Source organism: Pteropus alecto, unplaced genomic scaffold (genome assembly GCF_000325575.1).
Source record: "Pteropus alecto unplaced genomic scaffold, ASM32557v1 scaffold155, whole genome shotgun sequence".
In the NCBI taxonomy this organism is placed as follows: Eukaryota; Metazoa; Chordata; class Mammalia; order Chiroptera; family Pteropodidae; genus Pteropus; species Pteropus alecto.
In genome coordinates, this window is record NW_006438113.1 from 3,778,182 (window position 1) to 3,799,115 (window position 20,934).

Below are 20,934 nucleotides of genomic sequence, written 5' to 3' on the forward strand. Positions count from 1 at the left end.
GCTTCACTATACCATCATTTTATAATATCATGACTATACCTAGAAGTTCACGAATCTAACTATAACAGACTGAATTCTGGGTAAGCATATGCACAGTAGGCAAAGTGTTATATAGCGGCCAACTGTCACTCAAGGTAACCTCACATACAGATCATCTAGAACCTCCTATCACGGCCAATATAAACAGACCTTCCCATTTCTACATTGTTACAGCATTTCTAACTGGAAACCCGCTCCTCCCTTTGGGGCATACTATCTTATCTCTTTATCACCCAAATTCCACAGGGCTGTAGCCTTCCCTAGCATGGCCCATCTCCTTCTAAAATGTACTTTCAGTAAATCTTACTTTCTCTAAATCTCTCTGACCTGTAATTCTTTATTGTGTCAGTGGGGAAGAACCCAGGGACAACACACAACACCAACATCCTCCCCCATGCTGCTGAGGCGACATCAGATTTCACCTCATCCCAGTGGTGACAGAGATTAGGTAGAGGATAAAAGATAAAAAAGGTAGTTGGTAAGTAGAGAAGAAAACAGTAGGGTGTTCTAAACAGAAAACGGCATCTGCAAAGCCCGCAATGAGAAAGGGAACATATAATATGAAAAGACCTGTAAGCTATTCAGCACAGCAAGCATACAAGAGTATGGATGGGGCTTGCAGGAAGTGAAAAGGCTATATTTGTATTTTAGAATAACTGTTCTGTGGTAAATGCATTAGAATGGTACTGCAGAGAAACAAAATTAGTAGGCTGTTACAGTAATTGATTTATAGATAACATTTCTCTGTTTAGATAAGTGGCATTAGAAGTAAGCTAAGTGGAAACTGTCAGATGTTTAAGAACAATTGAATCAACTGCATCTGGTGGTTTAAGTTAGATGGGAGAGAGGGAGGAATCAAAGGACTTCCAGGGTTGTGATTTGGATCAAAGGATAGATGGTGGTGTCATTCACCAGGAACATAGGGGGCGACACAGATGGAAGGGGAACGACAAGTTCAGTTTGATTTTGTTGAGTGTGAGGTATTTCTGGAACACCTAAATGTAAATACAGTAGGAAGTGACATGCCCCATACTTGACATTCAGGACCTCTTGTCCTTCAATATCTACCTAAGATACCAAGTTCTCAGCTGAATTCCATCTGTCTATGATGATATTCTCCAGATGACATATTTTGTCTGCAAGACCGAATGACTTCTGTCCTCTGCAGGCGTATCTAAATCTCTAAGACGTGGTCCTCAAGCTGAGGGTGGATCTCATACTCCCAGCAGGACCTCGATACACAGGATCTAGAATGATTTCACAGATGAGAAAACAATTTCTCAAAAGTGCTCAAAACCGATCTGATGCTAGAAACTGTTCCTGGGAGGCAAGCATAGTCAGAAAAATAGACTTTGCAAAATAGAAACTGAAAGAGTTTGAAGAACTGAATGAAATAGCTGATCAATTCAGATGATTTACTCTCAGACTATCTATTTGGAAAAATATCAGGTAAAAATTACACAGTAAAACTCCAATATGGCTGCCTGAAGATGAAGAGTAAACTAGTTCACCAGGGTAATTTCCAAACTAAGTGTTTTCAATGTGTAAGGTTTGGTTAATATATAGAAAGTACCTATAAAAGCTTATTTTTTAATGAAAGGATAAATTCGAGTCCACAAATAACAATAATACTTTATATTTGTACTGAAATCTATAGTTTATGAAATACTTCCATGTCCATGAAATTATTTAAATCTCTGAACTGCATAAATTCGAAAGCAGTTTTTCCAGATCATTTGGTCTAATGTTAGGGAATCCCATGTAAACCCAATCAATTTATCAACATTAAAAATATCTTTTGCCTCAGCTAAACCACATTCTTCAAAACTAAGTAATTATTTATGTTGAGAGCCAAAGAAGATAAAGAGTAAATATCTTCACATGTGAATTGGTTGAGGGCTGCTGCTGGATTTCCTTCACATACTTATTTTTAATAAAATGCAGGAGGTAAAAGAAAGACAATAATTTTTTTTCCAAAACAAGAAAACTGATGAACTAAAGAACAATGTAAATGTTTTTTCTTTATCCTATTCGTGGTTTCTAAATAAACATTTTATTTTAGAACAGTTTTAGATTTATAAAATTATTATAAAAATAGTACAGAGATGTATTCTCCATGCCATTTCACCTATTATTATCTTACATGAATACAGTATATTTGTCATAATTAATGAGCTGATATTATTAACTAAATATATAGAGAGAGCCTAAATATATATAGTCTATACTTTATTCAGATTTTCTCAATTTTTTTCTTAATGTCCTTTTTCTCTTCCAGGATCCCTTTTAGAATGCCATGTCACATTTAGTAGTCATGTTTCCTTAGGTTCCCTTTGGTTATGACAATTTTTCAGATTTTCCTTGTTTTTGATCACTGACAGTTTTGAGGATTATTGGTCAGGTATTTTCTAGAATACACATCAATTGGGATTTGTCTGACGATTTTGTTATGACTACACTGCAGAAATTCATTTCTGGGGAGAAACCACAGAGATAAAGTACCATTATAATCATATCACCTCAAATGACTGTTGATGTTGACCTTGATCAACTGATTTGAGGTAATGTTTGTCAGTTTTCTCAACAATAAACGTACTCTTTTTTGCTCCCTTTATATAGTAATCTTTGGAAGAAAGTCACTATCTGCACCCAACATTTAACTAATAGAGAGTTATGTTTCATCTCTTTAAAGATGGTGTAGTTATGTAAATCACTTGGAATTTTTTTGTTAGGGATATTTATCTATTCTCCATGTTTATTACTTGTTTTTGATTTTTAATTTTATGCATTGGCTTATAGTCCAATACAACTTTATTTTGTTGCTAAAATTTTTCCAGTTCTGGCAATTGGGAACTCATTCAGATGGCTTCTGAAACACTTTCATAAACCCATATCATGGGTATTTTTTTTTTTCAAGTGTTTCCTTATTTCCTGGTGCTACAAGATGCTCCAGGCCCATCTTGTATATTTCTCGCCCCAGTCCTAGAATCAGACACTTCTCCAAAGCTCCCCCATCTTGCCCCAGAGAGTGGGCCTTGGTTATGGTCGAGGTTCCATATTCTTGACTATTCTTCCCCTCGCTGGAGCCATAAGGAGCTCTTTCTTGGATCCTCATCAGAAGAACGTGGTGAGATGTCTGAGAGTAAAGCTCAGAAAAGCATGAAGGGCCTCCCTATGACTGCAACCCCCAGGAGTTTCTCACTTTCATGCTACTTTACCCTCAGCCTCCAGTAATCTGTAAAAATAACTATTTAAGATTTTCCTCCTAGATTATGGCTCTAGTGTCTTCTGCTCCAAGTAAGCATTTCTCAGCTGTGACTCTCTGGGTTTACTGGTCTCTCTAGTTCTTAGTGTGGCATTAGCCCCCAAAACTCAGTTGGCTGGTAAATCTAATAAAAGTCATTAAGCTGCAGTTTGTTCAGTTTTACCTGTTACTAGAATAGCAGTGACAACTTCCAAGCTCTTTACATGTCAAATCTAAAACTACAAGCTTCTCTATTTCTGTTTTCTAAGATTGTTTGTTTTTCTCTGTTCAGACCCATCTTTGGTTCTAATAACTATCTGCACTCTTTTTCATTCTAATATCTCAAGACAGCAATTGCAGACATTTGTGTTTACAGTCTGTCAACTTTAGAATTCCTCAGAAGTTAAGTTTGTTTCTGAGTATGCATCAAGAAATTCTCCACTAGTCAAAGTGTATCATACATGTTAGAATGGATATTAATACAAATTATGGCATTCTGTACTTTATTTTAAAGATGAAGACACAAATTATGGCATTCTGTACTTTATTTTAAAGATGAATACAAGTCATTCAGAACTAGAAATATATTGCCATGAAATATATTGATAGTAACTTTTCTTTCCTACAGGTGCATATAATGAGGGTTTCACAATGGCTTGTGCTTCTAGACATTTTTTTTCTTAAAGATCATATGAAAAATATATTTTAAAGTGGAGAGAGGCAGATAGTCTTAGAATTTTTATTCATATACAATGGCAACTCAGTGACTGTGCCTGAGAAGAGCAGTCTACATTGTAGCTCCTGTGTTTCCAATATGCTCTTTCTTCCTTATGCACCAAATCATTGTTTGCTTATTTCACCCTGATGTCAGTGCAAAAGTTCAGAAGAGCATGAACAGGAAGCCAGTAGACCAGATTAGGAGCAGCTTTAAGAAGAAACTGATTTTCTCACCTGGAGCAGGACTCAGTCAATTGCTAGTTTCAGAGTTTCTGCCATTTGCACACAAGTACGTGCAATGTGAAGTATGTATTACCTGGGCTTGAAGGACAGTGGTAGTTTGTCATGCCAACTAGACAGCCTTCCCGTTATAAATCTTGTTGCTGTTTTAAGCAAATGGAGATATCTTTCTCATTTCTCACTCTTAACAGGAACACACACACACAATATGAGGCTTGCCCACCAAAGAAAAGGCTAATTGGAGCCCAGTGAATGGTGGAATGGCTTTGTGCCTGCCTGAATGCAGTGACTTCAAAGACCTAGGAAAGGCAGGATTGCTAGATAAAATATAGAATGTCAGTTAAATTTTTGATTACAAATAAATAATGAATAATTTTTAGTACAAGTATGCTAAATCTGGTTACCCCTTTTTCCTTTAAGACAATTCCATTGTAGGAAGTAGGATTTTCTTCTCTAAGAATTCAGCTTTTCTTGCCGTATCAAGAGATCAAGTTACAATAATCCCCTCTTGGAAAGAAATCTCAAGAGCTGGAAAGCAAAAGCTGATGGATCACAGGGATTTTTTTTTTTTTTTTGGAGGGGTGTGAAGACATGAGGGAAGGCTCTGTCACAGTAAAAACTAACCTTAGATCTCCCTCTAAGAGCAGGTCACAACGTTCACATCCATTAATCAACTTGTCACGTGAATTGGCAGAATGCATTCATACAGCTATTGGCTGACTTTGAATAGCATTTTGGAGGTGTGGGAAAAAATGTTCTGTTACTAACAACCTACTATGTGTAGAACATATTAAGCACTTAAATGGTATTATTCTAATTAATTTCCACAACAACCCCATGGATTTGTGTCACTATCCCTCTTTCCACCTGTGAAATGAAGCTTCAGAGCAGTCAAGGAAAGTTATGCAGTTATTACATAGCTTTGTGACTGAAATGTTCTGGTTCACTTTCCTCCCAGAATCCAGTTGTGTACAATCTTTACACAGAGATCAAGACCTGGACCCTCGGACAGACCCCTATAGGGAGGAGCCACCAAATCAGAGGAGCCAGGACCCATGAAGAAAGGGTCCTCAATTTGGAAAGTAAAAGACCACACAAATCTCAGTGCCCCAGGTCTCACCAGCAATGATCAGGTGTTAAGATCTCAGCATCATTTAAAATGTAAAAGATCTCCAGATTATCTGTAGTATCTATAAAGGAGAAAACAACTTACTTCCCAAACAACCTTGGTGCGTCAGGTACTGTCATAAATTATATTTATTTGATATTTTATTTAACTTTCAAAATAACTTTGTGGTTTGTGAATTTACTGCATGCTTTACAGTAAAACAAAACTCAGGAAGACGAAAATACTTGCTGACAGTCTTCTGGTGAGGAGGGAATTGAATTAGGACTCAAACTCAGGGTTGTCTGAATGCAAATCCTTTGCTCTTTCCACATGCATCTCACAGCTTCTATGAATGTTTTCCATGTATCGCATATGGAAATGCAAAGTTAAATATTTATAAAACCTCCTCTTCAGCATGTAACTTCACCAAGTTAAGTAGCTCAGCCATTTATTTTTAATCTGTCACTGGTGGTTAAAGTATATTTTAGGGGGAAAATATCAACCTTCAATTTATTACTTTGCTATGATTTTTTAAAAAAATCTTGGGGAAAATATATGTATATATTTTTAATTTCAACCAAGTACAAAGGTAATAAGCTGTTTCCATGTCAAGGCATTGGCTCTAGGCCTGGTATAAGGCCTAGTTCAGAGTCATAGGCAGAAGATTGGTTCTATTAAATTCAGTCTGAGACAATATCAATTTTTAAATTTTGCTTAGAAAGTTTTAGAGCTCAGCTCCAAGACTCTAGAAAGTGGGATACTTTAGCAATAGGGTTATTTAAGAAGTTAATCTGGGATATCCACAATGTTATGAAATATACCAAGAATATGTCCCAGCCATGACCTTAAGTTTCAGGAAAGAAAGTGAAATTCTGGGAAAATCAGAGGAATTGGAGGTTAGGAAAGAAGTGGGTACCAGAAAGGTAGCATGATTATGGCTAGAGGGGCCAGTTACACAGATGTACCACCATCTACTGGAGATAGACTAGGAAGTCAGCCATCCATTTTTGACGCATACCAGACTCTGCATAGGGTGGGAAAGTACTCTCCTTAATGAGAACTGGGCAAGTATGGCATTCCTAGTTAAGAATGTCACTTCTATTTAATTTCTGTGTCTTCCTTATGAAGTATTCTTCATGTTTTGGCCTAGATGTCATGCTCTCAGGACAGCTACTAAGACCTTAGCCTGAATTATAACACAATAGCTCTGTGAGCTCATTTGGCCACTCTGCTACTAACTTACGGAAACTGCATTGTAATTATTTCAGTTCTCTTCCAATGGGCTAATATTAGGCTCATATTTAATTTTCTCTAACCTTATCAAATTCCTTACTGACAAAGTCCTCTAAAGCTCAATTAATTCAGCAATATGATTACATTCCCAGAGGAACATATAAGCATCCCAGCTGTGTAAAAATGGAGGTTTCTTCAGTATGCTTTACTGTCAGAATGAATCCTTGAACGGAAGAAATTCCAACTGTGATTTGTGGAGGAAAATATACAATAGTACTGCTAATTTTTGTGGATAGTCATTTTTAGAAAATGTCGTTAAGATCCTTACACTATTCGTTCATGTTTGATATGCATCTGTTTACTCATATCCCTGACTACAAAGGTGGGTGACTTGAGATAAAGTCTATTAGAACACTGACATAGTGCTGCAAAGAAGTTCTAATTTTTGCCCAATTCTTTTTTTTTTTTTTTGCCTAATTCTTATAAAGAAGAAACAATGAGAATAATACCAAATAAACTATAACATATCTACTCAAATATTAAGAATATTCTATCATCCAGTGTAAAGCCTTATACGAATGGAACCTGTTCTGGCTATTCTTTTGCTTCTTAATCTTTCTTTAAATGAACTAAAAAGGTCACTGTGATCTAAAACCCAAAACAGCTTTATTCAAGGAATCTCAAATATTACAATTTTATGACTACTTTTTTTGCTAAAAGTTATTTCATAACAATAAGGTAAATGTTTGTTGAATTTAGAGATCCCAGAAACAAAAATATAAGGAAAATTGGAAGTACATTTATATATTCTCTGATATTTATGATAAAAATTATCATCCTTCTGTTTTTGGTATCATTTAAGCTGTGGAACCAACCTAAAATTGACTTCATGCATTAACTGTTTAAAAATATTCAGATTCCTATGGCCATGCCACACTTAACACACCCGATCTCATCTGATCTTGGAAGCTAAGCAGGATTGGGCCTGATTAGTACTTAGACGGGAGACCACATAGGAATACCAGGTGCTGTAGGCTTAAAAAAAAAATCAGATTTTTATGTAGCCTATTTACACATGAATTTATCAGATTAGTAAAAATCCCATCAGGGAGATTTTGTGTCTATTTTTTTTTCTTTGAAGTTCAAAGAAATTTACTCAATTGTATTATCATCACAGGAATTAGAAAATTCATCACAATATTTAAATCTTAGATGAGTATGCAAATTCAACTGTGTGCTAGGAATATTGTCTATTTAAAAAGACATAAAGTTTGGTTTTAAAATTTTTATTTTATTTATTTCAAATCAAAATGCTGTGAATGACATTCCACTTAATCATTGTCAAGCAAATTTTTCCTAATTTTTATCAATTTATATTTGGTTATGAAAAATGTGTTCATATAACTTTTGGTTTTCTCTCTGATATGTAAAGAATTTAGAAGTCATTGCTCTTATCCTCACAACAAGAAAAAAGCTAGACAAAGTGAAAATGAACAACTCTTTTAGAGCAGTCAGAGAATTGAGGTCACAGGGTATTTCTGCTTTTAAAACTGGAGATATGAGTGAATACAGAAAATTGCAGCTTACTGGAATCAAAACCCACCCACTGGAGCCAAAAACTAGTAAGAATACTTAAACAGTAATTGATTAATATCTGGAGACTGAGCGTGGACTAGCCCAAGAGACAAAAACTTCTGAGGACATAGACTTAGAGTTACAACAATGTAAGAGATTTCCCTCTAGTATCCCCTCTAGGTTCTCATTGTGAAGATTGGACAATAATCCTCTTGTATCTGACAGTAGAAAAGGAAATGTAACCATTTTAAATACTCTCAGTGTTTTGATATCTTTAATAAAGGCCATTCTCAGAGAAAGCTATTGCATTTAACCACCATGAAAAATACCCAACTCTAATCCTGTGCAGCCTTTGGCATGCAGAAAGTAAAATAGTCAATTATAGACCTCTTGCTCGAGTCTTCTAGTCTCATCTGAAGGTGGGAAAAGCCAGAAAAAAAGCTGAAATGAACTTATGAAAGCCCAAAGCTAGAGGCACAGGACCACTAAAAGACTAAGACTTGACTGCAAAATTACAAAGTACTCCCCTTACACTACCACTCATAAAGAGGGTTACTATTTAATAAGAAGAAAATACAAGAGAAAGAACTACATATCTCAGATCTTAAGAAGAATTCTCTAGAGAAGCCCAAAGATAACAAAAGGAGACAAAAACAAAGTAACTAGAGGAAATTTTAGCCTCTGACACCTACAACTACAATAGACTTTAAACATAGCATTATTCTTAGCAAGATAAATATAGAAACTCACACTAAAGTCTTAAATGCCTGGGTTCCTTTAACATATACATCATGTCCAGTTTTCAACCAAAATATTGCAAGATGTGCTAAAAGGAAAAAAAAAAAGAATACAATCTGAAGAGACAAAGAGACATAGGAAGCATCAGGACCAGATTTAGATATGACAGAAGTATTTAAATTATTAGTTTAGGAATTTAAAATTACTGATTAATATGCTAAGGGATCTAATGAAAAAATAGACTATGCAAAAAATATAAATAATGTAGGCAAAAAGATGGAAGCTCTAAGAAAGAATTAAAAGAAAGTGATGCAAAAAATGCTGAAATAGAAATAAAAATTGAGAGAGTCAATTGCTGACATGTTCAAGGAAAGAATCAGTAAGGTTAAAGATTCTCAATAGAAACTTCATAAACTGAAAAATAAAGAGAAAAATCATTTTAAAGGAACAGAATATACAAGTGGTGCAGAATTTAAAAAGATGTAGCACATATAATGAGACTCTCAGAAAGAGAAGGAAGAAAAGAAAGAAAAAGAGAAAAGAAAGAAATAAAGAGAGAAAGAAAAGAAAAAAACAAAGAAAATTTGAAGTAATAATTTTCCAGAATTAATGATGGATACCAAACCACAGATCCAGGAAGCTCAGAGAACTTCAATCATGAAAAATACAAAGAAATATCTACAATAGGTATATCATATTCAATCTATGCAAAATCAAAGACAAAGAGAAACTTGAATGAAGCTTAAGGGAGACAGTATAAAAATTAATTATTCTTCTTTTTGGAAAACACAAATGAAAGAGAAAAGTGGAGCAAATTGTTTAAAATGTTGAAGAAAAACAAATCAAAAAGAAAACAATTATGAACCAAAAATCCTACATCCATGAAACTAATCTTCCAAAGAGAAGTAGAAATACTTTCTCAGACAAGGAAATTTGTTGTCAGTAGAAGAGCCTTGAAAGAAATGTTAAGAGTTCTTTGGAGAATAGGAAAATGATAGAATTCAGAAATCTGGACCCACTTAAAGAAAGAAAGCGCTCTAGAGAAAGAACAAATAAAGATGAAATATATTTTTTTATTATTCTTAATTGAACTAATGGATACTGTTCAAAAATATTAGCAACAACTTAGTAAATGATTATAGTTTAATGACAGTAATATAAAGAAAGGCAAGGAGTAATACTCAGTTACCTGTACTATTCCTGAAAAAGTAAATTGTTATTTGAAAGTGGCCTTAAATTAGTTGTAAATGCATATTGTACACTAAGGCAACCGCTAACAAAATTTAACAAGAAGGTATAATCAGTATGCTAAGAGAGAGAAGATTAAATACTATCACATAAAATACTTAGAACAAAATAAGGCAGAAAAAGATGGAAGGCAAAATGAAAAAGAAACAACAACAGCAACAACAAAAAACCAAGGTCGATGAATAAAAAACAGAAAAAAGTTAAAAATATGGTAGATAACCCAAAAATACTTTTAAAAATCACTTTAAATATAAATGATATAAATACACCAATTAAAAGATAGAAACTGTCAAAGTAAATACATTAAAAAAGATGTAACTAAACATTATCTAAAAGAAAACTTCTTGAAATATAAAGATGCAGATAGCTTAAAAGTGAATAATATACACCATGTTAACATTAATAAAAAGAGAAACTGGTGTACAAGATAAGGATATCCAGTATTGCCACTTTTGTTTACCATTATACAGTAATTGCTAGACAGAGCAATTTGGCAAGACAAAGAAATAAAAGAAATCTGAATCGAAAAGGAAGAATCAAAAGAATCTGAATCAAAAAGGAAGAAGAAAATTGTCTCTATTTGTAAATGACATGATATTATATAGAGAAAATCCTAAACGTCACACAAAGCTTGTTAGAACTAATAAACAAATTCAGCAAAGTTGCAGGCTACGAATTCAAAATACAAAAATCAGTTGCATTCTATACACTAAAATTAGACTATCAGAAAGAGAAATTAGGGAAACAATCTCATTTACAATTACATCAAAAAAATAAAATAGCAGGAGTTTCGGTCAAGATGGCAGAGTAGAAAAATGCTGTGCTTGCCTCCTGTCACTATCAAATCAAAATTACAATTAAACTGCAGAACAACCATCAGTGAAAATTGCCTAAAGTCTAGCTGCAAAGAAGTACAATAACTAAGGCTATACAGAAGAAGCCACACTGAGACTGGTAGGAGAAGCAGAGACATTAAACTGCTGTCCCCAGACCCACATGCAGCAGTTGAGAATCAGGAGAGATATCTTGACCATTGAGGTCCCCTTGGAGGAGCAAGGGATCTAGTCCTGCACCAGGCTTTTCAGCCCAGTTTCCACTGCCAGGAAGAGATGGTCTCATAACTTCTGGCTGTAAAAACTGTTGGAGATGGTAGCTGAGTGAGACAAAGGGCTGCTGGGGTTCCAGACATTCTTCTTAAAGGGCCCACATATGGACTTACTCACTGATAGACTCAATTGCCCCAGCTCTGGGGCAGCAGTGTTAAAGGTACCAGGGACATACGAAAAGGAACTGAATTGTTTGGCTTCAGGATTACAGTTGAAGGAGCAGCTTTCTTCCAGAAAGAAGTGCTCGCAGAAACTATGGTTCCTTTGTTGAACCCTTTTCTCACCCAGCATGCAGACTCCAGTGGATGCCATATCTGAGTCTTCCATCAACTTGGTTAACACTAGTGGCCTGGCCCTGGAGATTTCCTGAGACCCTGTCACACCCAAATTGTAGGTCTACCCAAGACACTTACAGTAGCTTTTCCAAACAAAACACCCCTATTGGCTTATGCTGCAGATTTCCCTAAATTCTCTCAAAGATATACAAACCCTGTACAAGCAGCATCTGGTTGTGGCATGCCCCATACCTCTTGTTAAGCAGCTCCAAGCCCAGCACTAGCAGCAGCCAGATTTTGTTCTCAGCTTAGCCTCTTCCAGGCACTTCCAAGCCCAGCACAAGTGGCATCCATTTGTAGATCACTTTGTAACTCATACCAAGTCATCCTAGGCAGGATACAGGCAGTAGCTGACCTTGGTTTGTACCACAGCCCCTTGCAAGAAGCCCCAGAACCAACATACCTGGTGGCCAGCTTCAGACCACACCAGAGCACCACCCAACCAATTCCACAAAAATACACATTCAAAATACAGACTGAGTAGACATTAGAGCCCTGCTAAAGAAAATCCTGCTTTGTAGGATCAGTCCTTGCACTAGTCATGGCAAGTCCTCACATGGCCTGAGGGTCTATCTCACTCATTGACATAAAAAAGCAACAAAGGCTCAAATAGGAAGGCACACGCAACCCACACAAGGAACACACCTGGAGCACCTGGCTCAAGTGACCACAGAGACTGCACCACTGGGCTCCATAGGACACATCCATTACTTAAGGCCATTCTACTAAGACCATTCTACTTAAAACATGGAAGCAAACACAGAGAGGCAGCCAAAAAGGGAAACAAAAAAAACATATCCCAGATGAAAGAACAGAAGAAAACTCCAGAATAAAAAGGAAAAAAAGAAAAAAACTAAACTAAATGGAGACAAGCAATCTATCAGATGCAGAGTTCAAAACTCTAGTTATAAGAATGCTCAATGATCCTAGTGAGAACTTCAACAAAGAGATAGGAAACATAAAAATGGGAGTAAAATATATTAAAAAGAACCAGTCAGAAATGAAGAATGAAATAATTGAAATAAAGACTACATTAGAAGAAATCAATAGTAGATCAGATGAAGCAGATAGTCAAATCAGCGATGTGAAAGATAAGGTAGGAGAAAACACCTAATCAGAACAGCAAAAAGAAAAAAAAATCCAAAAATATGAGAATAGAATGAGACAACATCAAGTGTACCAATATTTGCATCATAGAGTTACCAGAAGGAGGAGAGTAAGAAATTGATAACCCCAAACACTACTTTGAAGGAACATGTGCATCCATATGTTCATTGCAGCATTATTTACAACAGCCAAGATATAATAAGGAGGCAACCTGAGTGTCCATCAGTGGGTGAATGGATAAAGAGGTGGTACCTATACACAGTAACATATTACTCAACCATAAAATCTTGCCATCTGTGACAACATGGGCGGACCTATAAGGATTTATGCTCAGTGGAGTAAATTGCGCAGAGAAAGAAAAATGTCATTATATGTGGAATCTAGAGAACAGGATTAGCAAACAACAACAAAAAAAAGCTCATAGATACAGAAAGAATTTTGATGGTAATTTAATTGGAAGTGAGGGAGTGAATGAAAACGAGGAAGGGATTAAGATGTACAAATTGGTAGTTATGAAATAGTCATGGGGATGCAGAGTCTAGCATGGGGAATATAGTCATTAGTATTGTAATAACTATGTATGCTGTCAAATGGGTACTGGATTTATTGGGGAGTGATCACTTTGTAATTTATATAAATGCCTAATCACTGTGTTGTACACCTGAAAATAATATAATATTGTATGTCAACTATAATTGAAAAATAAAAACATAAAAAGAAAGAATAGAATACTTATGAATAACTTTAAGCAAGGAAGTGAAAGATCTGTGCACTGTAAACTACAAGCCATTGATAAAAGAAATTGAAGAATACATAAATAAGTAAAAAGATATTCCGCATTCATGGATTTGAAGAATTAATGTTAAAATCTTTGTACTCCTGAAACCAATCTATGGATTCTACATGACCCTTATCAAAATTCTAATGGCATTTTCCACAGAAGTAGAAATTTGTATGAAATCACAAAGACCTTGAATACCAAATCAATCTGCAGAAAGAACATAGCTAAAGGCATCACACTTCTTGATTTCAAATAATATTACAAAGATATAGTAATCAAAACAGTATGGTATTGGCATAAAAACAGAAACATAGATCAGTGGAACAGAATAAAGAACCTAGAAATAAACCCACGTATATATGGCCAATTAATTTATGACAAAGAACTAAGAATATATAAGGAAATGATAATCTCTTTAATAAATGATTTTGGGAAAATTGGACAGCCACACGCAAAATGGTGAAGGTAGATCCCTATCTTACAGCATACACAAAAATCAACTCACAAAGGGTTAAAGACTTGAAACCATAAAGCTCCTAGAAGATAACATAAGAGTTAAGCTCTTCGATTTTGTTCTTGGCCATATACATATTTTTTTTAATTTGACAGCAAAAGCAAAAATAAACAGGTGGAAATGCATCAAACTATAGAGCTTCTGCAAGCAAAGTGAACCATCAAAACAATGAGAAGGCAATTTATGAAATGGGAGAAAATATTTGCAACTCATATCTGACAAGGAGTTAATATCCAAAATATATAAATAACTCATAATGATTCAATAGAGAAAAAAAAAACAATCTTATTAAAAGATGGGCAGAGTAACTGAATTGGCAATTTTCCAAAGAAGACTTACAAATGGTCAATATGTACAAGGAAAAGTTTCAACATCACTAATCACCAGGGAAATATAAATCAAAACCACAATGAGATATCACTTCACACCTATTTTAATGAATATTATCAAAAATAAAAGAGATAAGGGTTGGCAGTGATGTAGAGAAGAGGGAATACTTGTGCAGTGTTGGGAATGTAAATTAGCGTAGCCATTTGTGAAAAACAGTATAAAGTACCTCATGAAAGTAAAATAGAATTATCGTGTGATCCAGCAATTCCACTCCTGGCAATATATCTAAAGGAAATGAAATTCATGCTCTTCACCCCCATGTTCATTATAGCATTATTTACAATAGCCAAGACAAGGAAACTACCTAAGTGTATATCAACAAATGAATGGATAAAGAGGAGTGTTATAATATACAATGAAATATTTTTCAGCCCTGAGAAATAAGGAAATCTTATCATTTGTGACATGGATGGACCTTGAGAGCATTATCCTAAGTGAAATAAGTCAGACAAAAAAAGACAAATACTGTTTGATTTCACTTATATGTGAAATCTTACAAACAACAACAACAACAAACTTAAACTCATAGATATAGAGAATATCCTGGTAGTTGCCAGAGGCAGGGTTAGATAGTGGGGGAAATGGATGCAGGTACTCAAAGGTACAAAGTTCCAGTTATAAAATAAGTACTGGGCATGTAATGTACAGCATAGTGACTATAGTTAATAATACTATATTGTGTATTTGAAAGTTGCTAAGACAGTAGATCTTAAAAGTTCTCATCACAAGAAAAATAATTATAACCGTGTGGTGATAAATATTAACTAAATTTATTGTGGTAATTATTTCTCAGCATATACATATGTCAAATCATTCCATTGTACTCCTTAAACTAATATCATGTTATAAAGTATACCAATTTGATCTCAATAAACTGAAAAACAAAACAAAACAAAAAAAACCTTAGTACTGGGTTCCACCTCCAAAGTTGGATTAGGAAGTCTGGGGTGGGACCTGAGGATCTGAATTTCTGACAAATTTCCAGATGATACTGATGCTGCCAGTTTGGGACCATATTTTGAGAACCATTGAGCTGAAGTTTGCAGCCATCTTGGGCAAATGGGTGCTTCTAATTTTAAAAACTATTGGAAATTCTGGAAAAATAGCTCCATTTGGGATAAATGGATGATGGAAAGAATAAAATTTATTTATTTTTATTCACTGTGATTTTAGAAGTTATAAATCAAAGAAACAAAAACTATCCTCTTGCAAACAGTACTGCCTTGACACATTGCCATTTTCCTCCATGCCTATCGACTGATCTGGTGCTTTGTAGGCATTCCTTTTGATATTCCATGGGAAGATCAAGTCACAAACTTGGTTAGAAATGCAGGATTTCTTACTACACTGGATCCCTCTTATACACCACTTATATCCTCTCAGACTATCCTCTTACTGCACCTGATTCTATGCTAAATGAAGTCAATCTAGACTTCCAAAAGCTTCCTATAGATTCTGCCTGACAATGCCTCTCCTTGGGTCTTGGTCCTAGGTCACTTTCTTCTTGCTTCCTTCTCTGAGTCTTCTCTGACACCTTAAACAGTCAACTCAAAGTATGTAATGCAAGAAGTTAATGCTCATGAGGCAATTCTTGATAATAAGGAATTGAGCTGATGAATAAATATTTCTTCCCCTTTTCAATTCTTAGGTTGATAGTTCTGGCTTCTCAATCATATAATTTCTTAAAATGTCCTAGGGGATCATTTGTTATCCATACAGATGTCCAATTAAATAAAAATTCTTAGTATAGTTTTCCTTGTTTATTCTTTCTCCCATTTTTTCCCCCTGGAAAAAAAAAGATATCTGGTATAACTATATTAATTTCAGACCAAGCATATTTAGAATACAGCATTGCCTTGCATAATGATAAAGAGATCCATTATCCAAGAAGACGCAGTAATTCTTAGTGTATAGGTATCTATCAAAACAATATGAAAATGCCTGAGGCAAAAACTGGTAAAACTACAGGGAGAAACAAATAAATCCACTATTATAGTTGAAGACTTTAACACCCCTCTACCAGAAATAAACAACTCTAGCAGGCAATAAAGACAGTTGACTGAACAGCACCATTAACTAACTGGATCTAATTGGCATTTATAGAAGACTTTAACCAACAACAGCAGAATATACATTCTTCTTAAGTTCACATAAAATATTCACCAAGATAGACCACATTCTGGGTTATAAAACACATCTAAACACATTTAAAAGAACGAAAATCATACAAACTATGCTCTCAGACCACAACAGAATTAAAATGTAAACTAGTAATAGAAAGAAAGCTGGAAAATCCCAACATACTTGGAGATTAAACAACACCCTTTTAAATAACATGTGGATAAAAGCACAAGAATCAAGATAAAATTTTAAAAGCATTTGAACTAAAAGAAAGTAAAACTACAACTTAATAAAAATTTGTGGTTTGCAGCAAAACTGGTTCTTAGAGGAAAATTTGTTGCATTAAACACATATATTAGAAAAGAACAATCTAAAAATAACTAACCTAAGCTTTCTCCTTAAAGACTACAAAAACCAGAAAATTAAAAATTAAATCCAAAGTAAGAAAAGAAATAATAAGAATTAGAGTAGAAATTAATAAAATTGAATATGAGAAATAAATAAAGGAAGTCAATAAAGCCAAAAGCTGGTTCTATTAAAAGATCAATAAAATCAATGATCAATAAATCTCTAGCCAGGTTTACTAAGGGAAAAAAGAAGAACACAAATTACTAATCTAAAAAATGAAAGAAGAACCAATACTATTGATTCCATGGACATTAAAAAGATAATAAAGGAATATTATGAACAACTCTATGCCCCAAAATTGTATAATTTATATGCAATTGACCAGTTCTTTGAAAGACACGATCTACAAAATCTCTCATAAGGAGAATTAAATAATCTGAATAGGACTACACCTATTGAAGAAATTAAATCAATAGTTAAGTAACTTTCCAAAAAAGAATCTATGTGACCAAAAGTTTGATGATTAGTTTTTATATATAACACCAAAAGCACAATCCATGAAAAAAAGTGAAAATTTTGACTTTGTTAAAGTTAAAAATACCTGCTCTATAAAAGACATTGTGGAGAGAATGAAAAGACAAACCAAAGATTGGGGAAAATATTTCCAAAACATATATCTGATAAAGGATTTGTATCCAAAATATTTTTAAAAACCCTTAAAACTCAACAATAAGAAAACAAACAACCCCATTTCAAAAAATGAACATAATATCTTAAGAGACATCTCATCAAAAAAGATATACAGTAGGCAAAAAGCATATGAAAAAGTGCTCAAAATCATGTGTCATTAAGAAATTGTATATTAAAACAATAATGAGATACACCTATTAGAATGGGTAAAACCCAAAAATTTAACAACAAATGCTTGTGAGGATGTAGAACAATAGGAATTCTCATTCATTTTTAGGAATGCAAAATAATGTGGCCATTTTAGAAGAAACTTTGGCTGTTTCTTACAAAGTTAAATATAACCTAACTATAACCTAGAAATTTTGTTCCTAAGTACTTGCACAAATTTTTTTGAAAACTTATGTCTACATAAAACTTGCATGTGAATATTTATAGCAACTTTATTTATAATCGCCCCGAACTGAAAGACACCAAATGTCTTTCAATAGGTGAATATTTTTTTTAAATGTAGTATATCTATACAATGAAATATTCAATGATAAAAAGAAATGAGCTACCAAATCACAGAAAGACACGAAAGAACTTTAAACGCGTATTGCTAAGTGATATAAACAAGTCTGAAAAGGCTACATAATGTGTGATTTCAACTATATGGCATTCAGGAAAAGGCAAAATTACAGAAACAGTGGTTTTCTAATACTCTAGATGAGAAACTAAGGGATTAATAAGAAAAGCACAAGGGATTTTTAGGGCAGTGAAATTATTCTATATGATACTGTAATAGTGGCTACATGACATTATTATTTGGTAAAACCAATAGAATGTACATCACAAAGAGTGAACCCTAATGTAGCTTAGGGACTTCACTTATAATAATGTACTACTATTGGCTCTTCAGTTGTAACAGAAAACCACACTAATGTAAGATGTTATAATAGGAAAAACTATGTGTATGTGGTGAGGGGAAAGTTGTACAGGCACTCTGTATTTTCTGCTGTTTTACTCTTAACCCAAAACTGGCCTAAAAAATAAAGACTTAATAAAAGAGATGCATTACTATTTAAAGATTCATAACACCATATTAGTTGAGCATAAAAAGATCTTAATTATCCTTGATCTTTCTTATCATGTAATAATGCAAACATCTATGTCTACTTCTCTTATTCATGATAAATGGAAAAATCAGAAGGCAAATCCACCATCCTATCAAAAGAATGACAGTCACTGCTGTAAAAGGATTTAACTCTGTTGTCATTTTAAAGTCAGTCCATTTGTCCAAGAAGGGTTGAACAACTTGGTTTTCTCTCTCTTTCCTCATGATTATACAGCAAGGAAATCTCACTGTCCAATGCTTGAGTGACCATGGCGTTGTAAAGAAATTCACCAGCAAAATCTGCTATAATGTTGTTCTTCAGATTGCCTGTATGAAATGCTATCAGAGGCCACTATGTTAAAGTAAAGAATCCATTTCTTGGCATGAGAATTTGTCTCCAGTAGGTGACAATTGTGATAGAAATGAAATGGAGATATCCGTTTGTCTGGCAGCTTACACTTCATAGATATTTAGTGTGGCATTAACAAAGAAACTGAAATTTCATGATATTCTGGCCATCTGTCCCAAAGTTAAATCAAGTCTCATGAGGCAGGGTGTGAGCCTCAATTTCCTGAGACTCAGCCAGATGTGGGGACTGAGCCGAGCACCGGAGCACACTGGGAACACTGCTAGCCCAGTGGGGGCTGTACTCCCTTGGGGCATGTCGAACCTGCTGTCTCCATTGGTTTCATCACTCTCTTGGCTGCCACAACTCCTGTTCCTGAAAACAATCTGAATATTCTGGGAGAGCGTCCAAACACAACTCTCTTATCTCCTTGGGAACAGAAAGCATCTAGGTTTGGAGCTGAGCTCTTCTGCCAGACAGGAGCTGCTGCAGTAGCTCAGCATGACTGAACGCTCATCTCTCTCCACATTAAACTCACCTGGCTTCCCTCAGTTGTTTTCTTCTTCCTCTGCAAAGTGAGGCAGGCTGAAAGGTTTGGAGGTGAACACCAAGGAGCCAGTGTGGGTGTTCTCATTTTAGTACACTGATTACCATTTTATTTCAGGGTTGAGCAGTAATTACCACTAATGAACAACATGATAATTTGCAGCCATAAATCACCAGTTTCTTGGCTTTGCCATTTAACACAATGAATTAGAGCTTTTCATGTGCAGAACTTGGCAGATCTCAGTTTATCTTCCCTTCAGTTAGAGGTGTACTGCAATATACAAGGGTCTGAGGGGGATTTCTACTCAGAGGAAACATTCTGGATGTTTTGATATAAATCACGGGCATAAAGTCACATTCGTAGACTTAACTGCCATTGTCTTGGTCATCACTGAGACATCGTCCTGCACCATTTGGCAACTTGTTTCTCTCAAGTGAGTTGTTAACAACTTATATATCCCAGGCCAAGCTGAGACAGCCTCCTCACTCTGGCTTCTGCCTCTGGCCTTGCATAGGAATGTGAATTGATTTTTCAGTGAAATATACAGATGTCTGAAAGTTTCTTGTGTGATGTTTTAGCAGGGTTAAGGAAAGGAGGACAGGTAACTCTGTTATTGAGAAGCTACTCCAAACCAGGTGCCATGTACACACAATATGTCTATAGTGTCTTCCTGAGGCAAACTCGTTCTATGAGTCCATTAAGAATGAGAAATCAAGCTCAAGAGAGGGTTATGGCTAGTGAAAGACACATGTCCAGTAAATGTTAGAAATCAAGCTAAGATTCAAAGCTTTAACATTGCCTGCATAGTTTGATCAACACATGGTTTGATCACATTTTTCTATACATGTCAGACTCCCTGCCCTCAAAAGCAAGGGCTACTGTTTGTACTTACTCTGTATTTATACACAATGTCTGTGCCTATGGTTAGTGCCTAAACAATATTTATGGAATTAAATAGGAAACCTTCTGTATTGAAAAAAATTGTCTATAAATAATACACATCATACTATATACTGAATGTTGCATAATATATGTCACATACATTTCTTATTCAAAAGCAACTACAAAAGTTTCAAAGGCCACTTGTATTAAAATACAGACTTTGGTTTAAGCAGTAGAGCTATTTAAATAATTCATGATAAATTAATATCTCTTTTATTTCATTAATACTTCTTAATAGCCTTCAGACAGACTACGTAAATGTTATATATCCCAATTAATAAAAGATTTATCAAGCTGTAAACTTACTTCAGAAGGGGGGAAACTACAGTAAAAATCCATGATCCTCAAAGTGTTAAAAGTGGGATTTAATTAAATGTTCCATAAAACTAAGAAATCAAAATGCAGCTCAAACTGCACAAAATATGAATTTTACATTAGGAGATATTCCAAAATCTTTCTCTTTAATGTAATA

The 20,934-nt window shown here is 34.7% G+C and overlaps 1 protein-coding gene and 1 pseudogene across 1 annotated transcript in view; one reads left to right on the forward strand and one right to left on the reverse strand.

Moving 5' to 3' along the window:
* NRG3 (neuregulin 3) overlaps window positions 1-20,934 on the reverse strand; it is a 991,727-nt gene that overhangs the window by 56,477 nt on the left and 914,316 nt on the right. The window lies entirely within an intron of this gene.
* Window positions 7,500-7,618, forward strand: LOC112482812 (annotated as a pseudogene).